The sequence below is a fragment of the Petaurus breviceps genome, unplaced genomic scaffold (assembly GCF_028583685.1).
Source record: "Petaurus breviceps papuanus isolate PSGF00001 unplaced genomic scaffold, PetGlider_PUasm1.0 229, whole genome shotgun sequence".
NCBI lineage: Eukaryota > Metazoa > Chordata > Mammalia > Diprotodontia > Petauridae > Petaurus > Petaurus breviceps.
Window position 1 is genome coordinate 9,213,960 of NW_027185903.1, and position 14,698 is coordinate 9,228,657.

At 39.6% G+C, this 14,698-nt stretch overlaps 1 long non-coding RNA gene across 2 annotated transcripts in view; it reads right to left on the reverse strand.

The window, feature by feature from the left end:
- Nucleotides 1-109: 109 nt before the first annotated feature.
- LOC138167232 (uncharacterized) overlaps nucleotides 110-14,698 on the reverse strand; it is an 84,215-nt gene continuing 69,626 nt past the window's right edge. The window contains exons 3-4 of one of the 2 annotated variants that reach the window (XR_011169833.1): nucleotides 9,659-9,852; nucleotides 110-792 (exon numbers count right to left, since the gene is read on the reverse strand). This is a non-coding gene — a long non-coding RNA (uncharacterized lncRNA). The remainder of the gene's footprint in view (nucleotides 793-9,658; nucleotides 9,853-14,698) is intronic. The other variant, XR_011169832.1, reaches the window with a different exon arrangement.

The window sequence follows — 14,698 nt, forward strand, 5'->3', positions numbered from 1 at the left end:
AGCTGCATCCAATCAGAGCTGCAGCAGTGAGCGCGTCATCCTGTTCTTCCCCAGTGATTTGCTTATTTAATAAAGGTACATTTTTTTGTTCACATTTACCTGTTTATTAAATTTGCTGTCAATGTTCATTAAAATAAGCCCTCCCCTGAAAATAAGCCCTCTGGTATTTTTCTGTCCAAGAAAAATAATAAGACAGTGTCTTATTATCAGGGAAACACGGTAGTTAAGACTCCTTCACTGATTTTAGCGTTTAGAGTTTAGTAAGAGTTTAGTTTAGTTAGTGTTAGTAAGTTAGTTAGAGTTTAGAAAGAGGTGATGTCGTTAGGAGAGACTCCTTGAGCCTTCTCCTGTCTGAGGCCGACATTTGGTCTGATTAAGTAGGCCTCTCACTCTCTGCCTCTGCATTTGTTCTTTTCCATTTTAGATGAAAGGATTGGAGACTATGACCATGTGGATTTCAAAAGGTCAGGAGAGAGAACTTGCGGGTGTCCTGGTCCCAGGGTCTAGGTTGTGGAGTCAGCTCAGCATTGATGTCCTGAAGAGTGAGGAATGACCTTTGGGACCCAGCCCGGTGGTAAATGAGTTGAAAATTCATCCATCACTTATGTCAAATATGGACACATATGAGTGGATGAGAACAATTCATTCTAGAGGCCATGAAGGTGGTTGAAGCAGGTACTGTGGAGAGCTTAGAGCTTGGTCAGGCATTGAAGACACCAAGGTCACCTACTGCATCCTGGGCCATCGCCAGTTGTCCTGCCACTTTTGTCTCGTCACTGGACTTCAATGACTCTGGAAGAAAAAGTGAGGCTAATTATTTTGTGCAGCTCTGCCTCACTTAAATCTGATTCATATGGGAGTCCAGACTTCACCCTGTGATATCCTTCTTCAATAATAGTAACAAGATATTTGGATGTGAACTTGGTGGAATCAATTCTATATAGAAACTGACCTAATCTGAGCCCAATCTCTCCAGAGATGAAGATGGGATAAGGAAAAAGTGTGCTCTAAGGGGTTGGGAGAATTTTATGTTCTTTTATTATTACTATCATCAAGTTAAATATCTCTTTGCAAAAACTAATTGATGTTAAGTTGTTAAATGGAATTATGTTCTAGTCACTGGTGACTAACAGCGGGGGAAGCATAAACTCAAGCCCATGACACCCCCAGAAGAGATACCACCAAAACCCTCAAGGTACCCACTGCAAACTTATGGAAGAGATGTAGTGGTCTAGCTCTGAGATAGTGGGCTCAGAGTACAGTCTGTCATATAGGTTAGCTTACAAGGAAGTATCTTCTGAAATGCTGTGATTTTGATCTACACCCCATGCAACACTTTTTCTTTCAACTCCATTCTTTAGGGCTTTGGGATAATGTCTATGTTGCCTTTCACCCTCTCTCTTCTCTCCAACAGCAGAGGGTCTGAATCTGGGCAGCTAGAATAAGTATATCCTTCCTATGTTAATTACAGAGTGGGAGAATTTTAACATTGTGCATTGTTGTTCCAGATGGTTTGAAGGGTTCAGAAACTGCAGGATGGCCCAGGGTCAAGTTAAACAAATAAATGGCCACTACATTATAATTAATAGCATCTTTGGCCTACATCAGTCCCACCACGCACCCGAATTTACAACCCTTCAATATTAACAGCAGCCTCAAATTATAAATAGGCTTTATTCCAAAAGGTAATTTGTTGAGTTAGTTGGTCTATGTCTATACCACCATAAGTTCATCTGATTTTATCTAAGCTTGGAAGTCAATTGTTTAGCTCCTGGAAAACATTTCCCCCTAGAAACAATATGGAAGATAATTAGAAATGATAGTTAGGTTCCGGGGCTAGGCCACATAATGGAGCCAAAGCACTGGTTATTTACAATGAATATTATTAGCAACTATTATTGCAGATCAGTAACTAAAACAAAAACACAGTAATATTGGACAAGAAAGAAGTTTTAAAAACTTTATTTGGGGTCTTGATTCTTCATTAAAAAAAGAGGTTTAAAGATCAAGGAGAATTTAGTGGAGATTTTGAAGGCTATCTTTAGTGTTTTCAAGCTTTAAAAGACAATAGCATTGGCTCTTTAATTTTACTTCAAAATATGTATGGCTTTTCTTTTCTGATATAAGTGGATTATCCTAATACTTATCAACCTAATTAGAAATATGTTTTGCTCCATTAATACAGTGGAGAGCATTTCTTTGTTACATGGAAAAGATTCAAGTGAATGGGAAACAGGGGAGAATGGAGTTCCCTTTTTTTTTTTAAGATTATGCTATAAAGATAAAAGGCATCAATAAGTTGTGGGTTTTTTTTTCCTTCAGAGTAGAGAAATGGAAAAAGTAAGTACTTGTGTTTCCCTGATAATAAGACCTATCCTGAAAATAAGCCCTCCCCTTACTGTGTAAGAGTCCTCTAAAATAAGCCCTCCCCCGAAAATAAGCCCTATTGAGATTGCTACTGCAGTGAAGGTGATCCCCTGCGCTACACGCTACATTACGGTACCCTCTGTATGCACTGTCCCCTCCCCCCCCCGGGTGAAACGCACGCCGCGCTCCGAGCTGCATCCAATCAGAGCTGCAGCAGTGAGCACGTCATCCTGTTCTTCCCCAGTGATTTGCTTATTGAATAAAGGTACATTTTTTTGTTCACATTTGCCTGTTTATTAAAATTGCTGTCAATGTTCATTAAAATAAGCCCTCCCCTGAAAATAAGCCCTCTGGTGTTTTTCTGTCCAAAAAATTAATAAGACAGTGTCTTATTATCGGGGAAACACAGTAAGAGAAATTGTACTAAGTGTAATTTGGCAAGAGCTGAAAAAGACAGAAGAGGTTGATAAGAATTTGTGTCGGTGAAAAGGAGGTGAGATTAGCTATTCTATGAGCAGTGAAAGAAAGAGAAGGACTCAAAGAAGAGATAGGGTGAAGGCACCTACCTATCCTTAACTTCTTGAAAGAGGTGGAGGACTATTGTTCTGAAACACTGTACATAATATCAGACTTTTCTCATACATCACTTAGATTTGCTTAACTGTTTTTCCCCTCTTTTTTACTCTTCCTTATAAATGCTTTCTCTTCATTGCTCTCATGGGGAATAGAAGGGAGAGGGAAACGTAGGTGTTGTAAAAAGAAAAGATATCATTAAAAACGTATCTTAAAAAAAGAAGAGATCTATACCTTACTAGTTTCAGTTTCCTTACCTATAAAATAAAAGTGTTAGACCATGATTTCTAAAGTTCTTACAAGTTTTACATCTTCTGATAGGAAATGTCTACCCCAAGTACTTCCCCTGCCTGAATGAGTAGATGAGAATAATTTGTTCCAATGTCTATTAAGTTGGCTAAAGCAGGTGCTGTGAAGTGCTTAGAGTTTGGTCAAACATCAAAGACAGCAAGGTCATCCACTACATCCCAGGTCATTGCCAGTCATCGTGACTGGACTTCAAGGGCTCTGGAAGGGAGAATGAGGCTGACAACTTTGTGCAGCTCTGCCTCACTTAAATCCAATTCGAATACAAGTCAAGACATCACCTGTGACATCATTGTTCCTCATTGGAAATGAAGGACAGAAAACAAAAATAACTACTCCTCTGATCCTATGTGCTCCTGATAGGAAAGAAAGAAGATGGTTGAGAAGAGACATCGGATTAGACAATGCCCTGTGGCAGCCATCAGATGAGTAACATTGTCTGTCTCCTCAATACATTGACATTTGAGAGGGGAGAGGTCAGGAGTGTACAGCCTTGTGGTGGGAAAGGAGAAGGAAAAGCCATGTTCTTACTCAATAAGTGCTCATAGAAGTGAATGCAACTCATTCACCGTAAACTCTCCAGTCCAATAGTTGAATGATAGCATTTCTTAGGGATTACTATGTACTCTGCAGTACACTGGGTACTATGGCGGGATACAAAAGAATGAAAACACGTCATGACTTCTCTTAAGGATACTGCACTATAGTGGGGGAGGCGAGGTTCATGTGGGTTTAGCAACTAAGGGAGTACAGTTGAGAGAAAACAAAACTTACCATTGCAGATCTGGGTTCTTGTTCTATTTCTGCCCCCCTACTGGTTGTGCAGTCCTGGACAAGTTTAGGATGATTAGAACGCTCGGAAATTCCTCCATTATCTCATATGCATTGTTGTTCAGTCATCTGTCGTGTACAACTCTTTGTGATCCTATTTGGGGTTTTCTTGGCAAAGATACTAGAATGGTTTGTGTTCTCCTTCCCCAGCTTATTTTACAGCTGAAGAAATTGAGGCAAACAGTGTTAATGACTTACCCAATGTCACACAACTAGGAAGTATCTGAGGCCAGATTTGAACACATAGTTGCCCCTGTCTCCTATGTGAGACAGGGATAATGATAAAAGCATTATTGTGAAGAACAAATGAGATGATGTGTAAGAAAGCATTCTATGACTATCAACCATTATACAAATGTAAGTTATGAAGAACATCATCATCATCCTTGTTTGTATCAATGATAGTATAATTTAAGATATGATCAAATATTAAACTGTGTATTTCTGACTCACAATGCAACTGAGAGTAGGGAAAGATCTTTATAGGTGAGGTTTAAGAAGGGGGGACTTTATGGAAGAAGAATGAGAGATTCTAGTGTTTCAATGGACCTTGAAAGATCATCTGATCCAGGCTCCCTCCTTTTGGACAGAAAAAGTATTAGAAAGTAGCTCTTGAAGAAGGTGTGAAGGAATGGTGTGATTTGAATGTGTGAAAAAGGAGAGAAGGCACTTCGGATGGGAGGAAAGCATGAACAAAGGTGTGTGGAAATGGAAATGTTTAGTCTTTTTGGACAGTTGAAAGGACAGTCCACCTTGGGGTTCACTGGAGAATAGTAATCATTAAGTCTGAATAGGTGGAGGGGAATTACGAAAGTCTTAAATGCTGGGATGAAGAGTTTGGATTTAATCCAATAAACGATTATTATTGCTGTTCATCCTTCATTTTCAGAGAGGACCAATAAACAATAGAGAAATCTTATACATTCTTTTTTGGAGGTAATTAGAGTTAAGTGACTTGCCCAGGGTCGCACAGTTGGTAAGTGTCATAGGCTGGATTTCCAGTGTCAGTGCTCTATCCACTGTGCCACCTAGCTGCCCCAAGATCTTAGAAATTCTTAAGGATTGAGTGACACACTGATATTAGTGATTTAGGAAGATTATCTGGTAGTGGTAAAAGGATATATAGGAGAAAGGCAAAAGAAAGTATTAGTCAGGGAAAGTAAATGGGGGAACAAGTGATTCAGGCATGAGAAGAGGTGTAGGACAAGGGTGGTAGCAGTAGGAAAGGGAAGAAGAAATAAATCCAAAAGACATTAAAAGGAAAAATGTATAGGCTTTGGTAAGTGATTAGACAAGGAGAGAAAGGGAATCAGAAGTGACATCAGGTGTCGGTGATGGTGACAGCATCCAAAACCACTGGGGAGGTTAGAAAAACAGTTTTAGCTGTTGTGTTTTAAGTGAAAATGGGATATTGAAGAAGGGATAAACTATGGCCGGGGGGCGGGGCCTCTGTTCAACAGTTCCCTCCCTCACAACGTTGCTTCCCAGAAGCCCACCTACCCCCCTCTCAAGGTCTACACAAGGGTACAAATTGCTTGGGACAAAGCAATTAATCAATATACGATAAACCTTAATGACTTTTTATGTCATCAAAAATGTGAATGTGAATTAATGTGAAATGTCCTTTTTTTTTGCTGCAATCACTTGTTTTGCAAGACTTAACAAAGAGCTCACAAAATGTTGACCGGATCTTTCATCATCAAACCACATTTTTATCACATTAGATATTAAGTGTACCTTTGATACATAATCCATTTGTCCAAATATAGCCTAGATTACAGCTCAAAAGTTTTCAATGAGATATAACTCAAGAGAATTCTCAGGCCACTGAAATATGTTTCTCACCATATCTTAGAAAACATTTATTGACTTTTTATCATATTCAACATGGGACAAGGTTATGTGGCCATATTCCATTCCCATTTGTCAATTTCTGTAATTCTAGAATGATTCTACTTACTTCTCAGTATGTCAATATATCTATCATTCCCTCAAAACTTTTAGGTAGGGGTGGCTAGGTGGTGCAGTGAATACAGCACGGGCCCTGGAGTCAGAAGGACCTGAGTTCAAATCCAACCTCAGACACTTGACACACTTACTAGCTGTGTGACTTTGGGCAAGTAACTTAACCCCAATTGCCCTCCAAAAAGCAAAAAAAAAAAAAAGAAAGAAAGAAAACTTTTTGGTCTACTGCAAAATCTCAAACATTTTTGGATGTTTTGCAATCTGATGAAGATGGGCAAATCTTACAGGTTCACTTGGACTTCTGATAATGGTTTCAGGATAGCTTTAAATGAAAAAAGTGGGGGCGGCCAGGTAGCACAGTGAGTAAGAGCACCGGCTCCAGTGTTGAGAACACCTGGAGATCGAATCCCGGGCTCAGACACTTAGCACCCATCCAGAAACACCTGGCCGTGTAACCTTGAGCAAGTTACTTAACCCCAATTGCTTAGGGGCGGCCGGGTGGCTCAGCGAGTAAGAGCACCGGCTCCAGTGTCGGAATGACCTGGATCAAATCCGGGCTCAGATACTCAGCACCACACCCAGAGATAATAACTGGCCGTGTAACCTTGAGCAAGTTACTTAACCCCAATTGCTTTAAAAAAAAAATAAATGAAAAAAGTGAGTTCTATCAATAAAAAATTGCCTTTCCAATCTTTAGTACTCCACTCTTTGTATTGTCTTGTGCATGACCAACCTTTTTTTCCCTTCATGATAACTGTTAGCATCCATTCCCCCCATTTTTGTTATTCTTAGAAATCAGTAATAACCCCTCCAGTATCTAGGTGCCTCTGAATGTCTTTGCTTGCTTTCTGGTAATTAGGCTAGCCTGCATCAATATATTGACAATTCTTGTCAATGGATTTTGTTTCTGTTTTTTGTAGCTCAGTAAGATTGTTGATCCTGTTTTACTGCGGTCTTAAATGATCTTTGAAATGTTTAATTTCCCCACAGCTGCCACAACATCTCTAATATTCATTGAAATGCACTTCTTAAGAGCTACTGTAACTTCTGCCCATTTCATTGGAGTGGAACCAATTTTTAGAAACAATAGAATTAAAACCACAACAATTAAACACATGTGTGTGGCACTAAATCCAACCCTTAAATGATGGAAAATTCCTTAAAGGTAGGGTAACCAGCTCAATCCAGTTTCATCTGGTCAAGGCCAGATGTTTTGGGTCACCCTAGAGCAAAGTTCTCAACCTCTTTTGTGACATGAGTCCCTTTGGCAGTCAAATGAAGCTTATGTAACCCTTCTAAGAATAATGCTTTTAAATGCATAAAACAAAATCATAGCACTACAAAGGAAACCAGTGATATTATACAGTTAGTAAATAATTTTAGAAGTTGAGACTTGAGGGGCGGCCAGGTGGCTCAGCGAGTAAGAGCATCGGCTCCAGTGTTGGGATGACCCGGGGATCAAATCTGGATGCAGATACTTAGCACCACCCAGAAATAACTGGCTGTGTAACCTTGAGCAAGTTACTTAACCCCAATTGCTTAAAAAAAAAAAAAGTTGAGACTCGATTAAGGACCCCTCCCCTTGTGTCAGTAAAAGCACACACATATGACCATTTCTGTCACAAAATAAAGCCACATCAAAATGAGTGCTTGTCTCAAGTAATGTACACACCTCTCTGTTCTCGCTCAGTTGTGTCTGACTCTTCATGACCCCATTTGGGGTTTTCTTGGCAAAGAGACTGGAGTGGTTTGCCACTTTCTTCTCTAGTTCATTTTACAGATGAGGGCCTGGAGCAAACAGGGTTAAGTGACTTGTCCAGAATCACACAGGCAATAAGTGTCTGAGGCCAGCTTTGAAGTCAGGAAGACGAGTCTTCCTGATTCCAGGCCTAGCAGTCTGCCCACTGCACAACGTAGTTGCCTGAATACTTCCCTAGCTCATATACAACTCCATGAAGCCTTCCTTGGTTACCCCCGCTGCCAATGATCTGTCCTTCTACACATTTCTCATAGCACTCAGTATAAACCATCCCTTGTCCTTATCCCATTCTACCATGTGGCAAGCTTATTTGTGTTCTGTCTTCCCCCACTAGACTATAAACTCCCTATGCAAAAGATCACTTTTTCCAAATCTTTGTATCTACAATATTTGAACACAGCAGAAAGAGAAAGTGTGTGTGTACACACACACACACACACACACACACACACACGATTGAATGGAATTGAATTAGTTCTTATAGTCTAGTCCCTACCCCCTTTCTATGCCTCTCTACTATATACCACAGAGCATTAAATATGATAAATATTCAAATACTTATTAAATGAATTAATGAAGGACTTGAAGACATTTCAGACTGGGAGTAAGTTATGACTGGGGGTTGATGGAACCCTTTCCCAAGGCCCCTCTTGGGCCTCTCCCTTAGTCTAGAGGCTTTCTCAACGGTATATACCTTATCCCACATCTATCACTGTATATCAAGGTTTGGGGAGACCCAAAGTTTTGGCAAAGCCCCACTCCCACCCCTAAGGACAGTTTAGCAATCCCTGTTTTTTTTCTGAATAATGTCCCACATGGTTTCCTGGTGGCCAGGAAGTTAGTGCCCCTCACTCCCAGAGAATGAATCTAAAACACTTGGAAAGGGTTGACTCAATTAGTGGGATTTACACATCCACAGCTGTTGGCCTGCCTTGAATTTGGGGGAATGTTGCTGGGGATTAGTGAGGGATATATTGAGATCAACGCCCACTCCCTCATCTTGAGCAAGGCTCGGATTTGGCCGCCTCTCTTCCTTGTGTAAGAAAGCTTGGGCTAAATTCTATAATGCTGCTGGCTTAGTTTCCCATGAAGAGATAAAATGTTCCCTGGAATTTCCATTAACATTTAGTTTTATTTGCCTCCCTCCTCAGAACCTTCTCTCCCTCCCTATTCCCCTGCTTCCCCTCCCCCTTCACACACACACATACCTTACCCTTTTCTATGTTTTACTGGGTGAAGAATTTGTGGAAAGAAAGAAACTTGTGTGGTGCTGGGTCAGAGGCAGACACAATAAACATTGTTTGCATGATTGTGGAACAGAAACTATCATGTAAAGGTTTAGAGATTCCCACAAATTAGAGCTGAAAGAGGCCATAGAAGACATCTAGTCAATTTTTTCATTTTTCAGCTGAGGAAACTGAGACTCAGGACAAAAAGGTGGCTCCTCACATGGACCTTTTTATTTTGAGAGTTTCCATGAGATATTAAGCTGATCTAATACAACATTGCACTAAGAATTGGGAACTGAGGGAATGCCCATCAATTGTGGAATAACTGAACAAGTTATGGTATACGAATAGATTGGAATACTATTGTTCCATAAGAAATGATGAGCATAGGTGGCATAGCGAAATCCAGCCTCAGACACTTAACATTTACTAGTTGTATAACCTTGGGCAAATCACTTAACCCCAATTGCCCTGCCCTCCCCCTTCCAAAAAGAAAAAAAAAAATGATAAGCAGGCAGACTTCAGAAAAAACTGGAAAGACTTCAAGGAACTGATGCTGAGTGAAGTGAGCAGAACCAGGAGAACAGGACCAGCCATACTGTTCAATGACTAATTTTCATAGACTTACCTCTTTCTCAGCAATGCAAGGATCTGAGACAATTCCAAAAGACTTATGATGGAAAATGCTATCCACATCCGGAGAAAGAACTCTGGAGTCTGAATGCAGATTGAAGTACACTATTCACTCCCTCTTTTTTTCTTGTTTTGTTTCTTCTTTCTCAGGGTTCCTCCCAATGGTTCTGGTTCTTCTTTACAACATGACTAATGTGAAAATATGTTTAATATGAATGTATATGTAGAACCTATATCACATTGTGCACCATCTTGGCATGAGGGAAGGGGAAGAAGGGGAAGAAAATTTGGAATTCAAAATCTTATGGAAGTGAATGTTGAAAACTAAAAATAAGCAAATAAATAAAAACATTGTACCATACACACTCCAGGGCTTTCTAATAACTATTCCTCTACGTGATACGATCCATTAACACAAACAATAATTGGATTTAAACACCAAAATCTGAATGATATTTGATAAATATCTTTTCTAAATGAACTGATTTGCAAATGTAGCCATTTAGCTCCATATACAACTAAAGGATCTGATCTGACAATTTCAAGTGGCATTGAATTGTAATCTTAAGTAGACGACATCACCCCCTTTCACCTACACACTCTCTATTGCAGTCAGATGACCCTGACAGCTGTTGCCCCACTCAGGACAACTCTCCCACATCAGTGCTTTGGCACCCATTCTCCCTCCTGTTCTGGGAATGCCCTCCCACTCACATCTGCTCAGATAATTGCTTACTTCCTTCAAAACCCCACTCAGGTGCTACTTCTGCCCCTTAGAATCTTTTTCTGATTCTCTCTCTTTAAATTACTTTGTAAGCCTTTGTGCTTATTAGCTTCTGCACAGGTCGAATCCCATTTTCCTTTCTTGGCAACACTTCTGCACAGGTTGAATCCCTGTAAACTCTTTGAGGCCAGAGACTTTCATTTTGTTCCCTGAGTTGATTTGAATTGAACAAATCTGAAGGTATTAATCAGCATGAGTATTCCAAAGGAGAGGGACACTTAGGAAAAGAAAATTAGAATTTGCCTCTAGGGAAGAGAATGTGTATTTGAAAATCCGATTAAGAAACCAGGTGCCACCAAGCTCAGGCTGGTAGAAGGTGTTTTTCTCTTCCTCCCAAGTCATGGTAGATTTAGTCCAAGGGATCCACAGCCAGCACAACCAGCTGTCCCAGTCCCTTTCTCTTTGGCAACAATCACCCTCTTTTCCCAGTCCTCCTCCCTTTTCCATGCAAATACCACAGAGTCAATTGTCTATAGTCATTTTTCTTCTTTCCTCAACTCAGAACTTCCTCCAGCTCCACTTTGGCTAAGATTTCAACCATCCCATTGGCTAAAGAGTGACATAGCCCCTTCCCTCATGCATCAGCCACGTGGAACCCATGCCAGGAGGATGGCAAGGGACAGAAGAACAGAAAACTTTTCCAGGGAGACACCAGCTGCTATGGCAACCCATCAGATTTTCCCTTCCCAAACTGGGCTCAAACCTTGCTAGAGATCCGGGGCCTTGAATTATTCATCAGTCCTGCTAAGAGTCAGCTCTTTGACTTCAGCGGATTTAAAAGTTCTTAAAATTCAGGAGTAAAGTTCCTGTTATTCTCTGGAGGGCTATCGCTAAAGGTTATCAAATTGCATTTTGCATAAAACAGAAAAGTGTCCTGCTCTACCTCCTGTTCTGGGCCAGAGTTGCTGAGTTCTCTCCTTAATCCCAGAGCAGGCCTGAGTGCACTGGCCTTCCCAGATACTCCCAGATGGTCTGGATGCAGCTGTGCTTTAGGTATTCAGCTCTGCATTCGGGGAGACTTGCAGACTAGTTGGGCAAAAGCTAACAATTCCCTGTGGTCAGAGTGAGGAAAAATGGGATGTATTGTTTATGAATTTTAGTGGGGAAACAAGTTCCCAGGTGATGAACCCCACCATCCTGCAGAAGCCCTCAGACCCCACTCATCTTTAAGCACAGGGAAGAAAGATAGCTCACCATTTAGTGATAAAGTATGTGACCAGAAATCAAGACTTTCTATCTAGCCAACAATGAGTATGCGAACTGAGTCCAAGCAAGGCAAATTCTGAATCACCTGCAGGGTGTTCTGGGACAACATCTTGGTCTTCTGGGGTAGGCCCACCAACATAGAAGTTCCCTACCTAGACAATTAATTGCACAGACTGAACTAGGCCTGAGAATAGCATAACCAATTCTGTTACACCTTAGCCCAAACTGGGTAGTTTTCTTTTATTTTCACTTTCCTTTCCTGGCAACCCTATTATTTTTAAAATTTAATTAAATTTTATTTTATTTTCAGTTCCAGAGTCTCTCCCCCCACCCATCCTGACCCATAAAGAAGGCAAGAAATACAAAACCCATTACAAATATGAAGTCATGCAAAACAAATTCCCTATTAGGCATATTCTGAAGGAAAAAAAAGAGAAAAATAGACTTCAATCTGCACTCTGATTCCATCAGTTCTCTGAGGATGTAGAGAACTTTTCATCATGAGTCCTTTGGAATTGTGGTGGGTCATTTGTGTTGATCAGAGTGAGAAAGTCTTTCACAGCTGATGATATTTACAATAATGCTGTCACTATCCAGACAGTTCTCCTAGTCCTGCTCACTTCATTTTGCATGAAAGTCTTCCAAGATCTCTGAAACCATTCTTGCAATCACTTCTCATAGCATGACAGTATTCCATCACATTCATATACCGTAACTTGTTCAGCCATTCCCCAATAGAGGGCATCTCCTCAGATTCTTTGCCACCACAAAAAAAAAAAAAGCCACTATAAATATTTTGTACAGATGGGTCTTTTTCCTTTTTCTTTCATCTCTTTTAAAATATAGACCTAGTAGCAATATTGGTGAGTCAAAAAATATCTGCAATTTAATGGCTTTGGGGGCATAGTTCCAAATTGCTTTCCAGAATGGTGCTAACTTCTAAATCTTGTGTGATCTTGATTGTGGCTCCACAGTGTCTGAATTATTGTTTGTTTTGTCTACTTTTACTATTTTCTCCTTGAACTGGAAGTTCTGTATTTTGACTATAAAATTCCTGGGATCTTTCATTATGGGATTTCTTTCAGGAGATGATCAGTGGATCCTTTCAATTTCTACCTTGCCTTCTGGTTCAAAGATAACTGAGTACTTTTCCTTTACAATTTTTTTGAGATGTGCTGTCTGAGGTCTTTTTTTATTCATGACTTTCAAGTAGTCCAATGATTCTTAAATTATCTCTTCTCAATCTATTTCCCAGGTCAGGCTTTTTTTTTTTTCCTATGAAATATTTTACATATCCTTTTCTTTTTTTTCAGTTTTTTAAAATTTGTTTTATTGTTTCCTGATGTCTTGTGGAATCATTAGCTTCTGTTTGCCTATTCTACTTTTTAAATTTTTATTTATTTTATTCTGAGCTTAATAAAACAAGAATTTCTATAACATAGTAGAATAGGAAAAAAAAGATTGCACATGAAACTGTAATCTATTATGTACAATTGTGGAAAAAATGGGACACTAATTCACTGTTGATAGAACTGGGAACTGATCCAACCATTTTGAAGAGCAATCTAGAATTATGCCCAAAGAGTTATTAAAGTGCCTATACCCTTTGACCCAGCCATACCACTATTAGGTCAGTTTCCAAAGATGATTAGGATTAAAAGGAAAAGAAGTTAAATGTTCTAAAATATTTCTAGCAACTCTCCTTGTGATGGCAATGACCTGAAAATTGAAGGGATGCCCATCAATTGGGAAATGACTGAACAAGTCATGGTATATGATCATGATTGAGTGCTACTGTACTACAAGAAATGATGAGCTTGGTGATCTTAGAAAATCATGGAAGGACTTGCACAAAATAATGAAGACTGAAATAAGAAGAACCAAGAGAACATTGTATACAGTAACAGCAATACTGTTTGAAGAACAACTTTGAGCAACTAAGCCATTTTGCCTATTATATATTAACTGCAAAGAACCTATGAAGGAAGATGCTATCTGCATTCAACTATACTTTATAAGGAGTTATTTTCCTTAGTATTGTTTTGTTTCTCTTTTACCATTTGGTCAATTCTGATTTTTAAGGAGTTATTTTCTTTAATATTTTTGTACTTCTTTTACAGAACTAATTATTCTCTTTTCATAATTTTCTTGCATATCTCTCATTTCTTTTCCCAATTTAACCTCTACTTCCCTACTTGATTTTTAAAACAATTTTTCGTTCTTTTAATTATCTCTTTCTTTAACTTTTAAGAATTCTTATTGACTGCTGTCCAAGTTGTGTTTTTATTTAAGGATTTGCTTATAGATGTTTTCAAGTCATTCTCTTCTTCTGTGTTGGTGTCACCATTTTGATTTTTTTTTTAAGCAATTGGGGTTAAGTAACTTGCTCAAGGTTACACCATCTGTTATTTCTGGGTGTGGTGCTAAGTATCTGAGCCCAGATTCGATCTCAGGTCATCCTGACTCTAAGGCAGGTGCTCTTACTCACTGTGCCACCTGGCCACCCTGACCATTTTGATTTTTTATGGTCAGGATCTTTGTTCATTTATCTAGTCTATTTCCTAACTTTGAACTTTACATTTTATTGGATCCTCCTCATCTCTGGGGTAGATGATTCACTTGAACTTCTGTCTTTTATGTCCTTCTGCTATCTTCATAGCTCATTCTGAGGGCCTATAAGTTTTCAGTGCTTCCAAAGTGTTGTGATTTAGGAGAGGTCTATTCACTGCCTTCTTGGTTTGCTCCTCAAATTCCTGACCCAGTTTGAATATGTTGACTTGCTTGTGGTCAAGTTTCCATAGACTGCTGCTAGACTCAGTCACAGTTAACTTGCTGGGAATTTGTAAGGTTCAGTGACTGAACTACTGGCTCCTCTTGGTTTTGGTCTCCAGACTTGGTTTATTCCACCTGCGGGACTAAAGGTTAGAAATAAGCCCCCATTCTATCTTTGGGCTCAGGGCCACACTGCTATGTTTCTGAAATTTGTTCTTTGCTCCTCTCTGCCCTGGGATTGTGCCCAGAACTGCATAAGGGGTAACAGAGCTG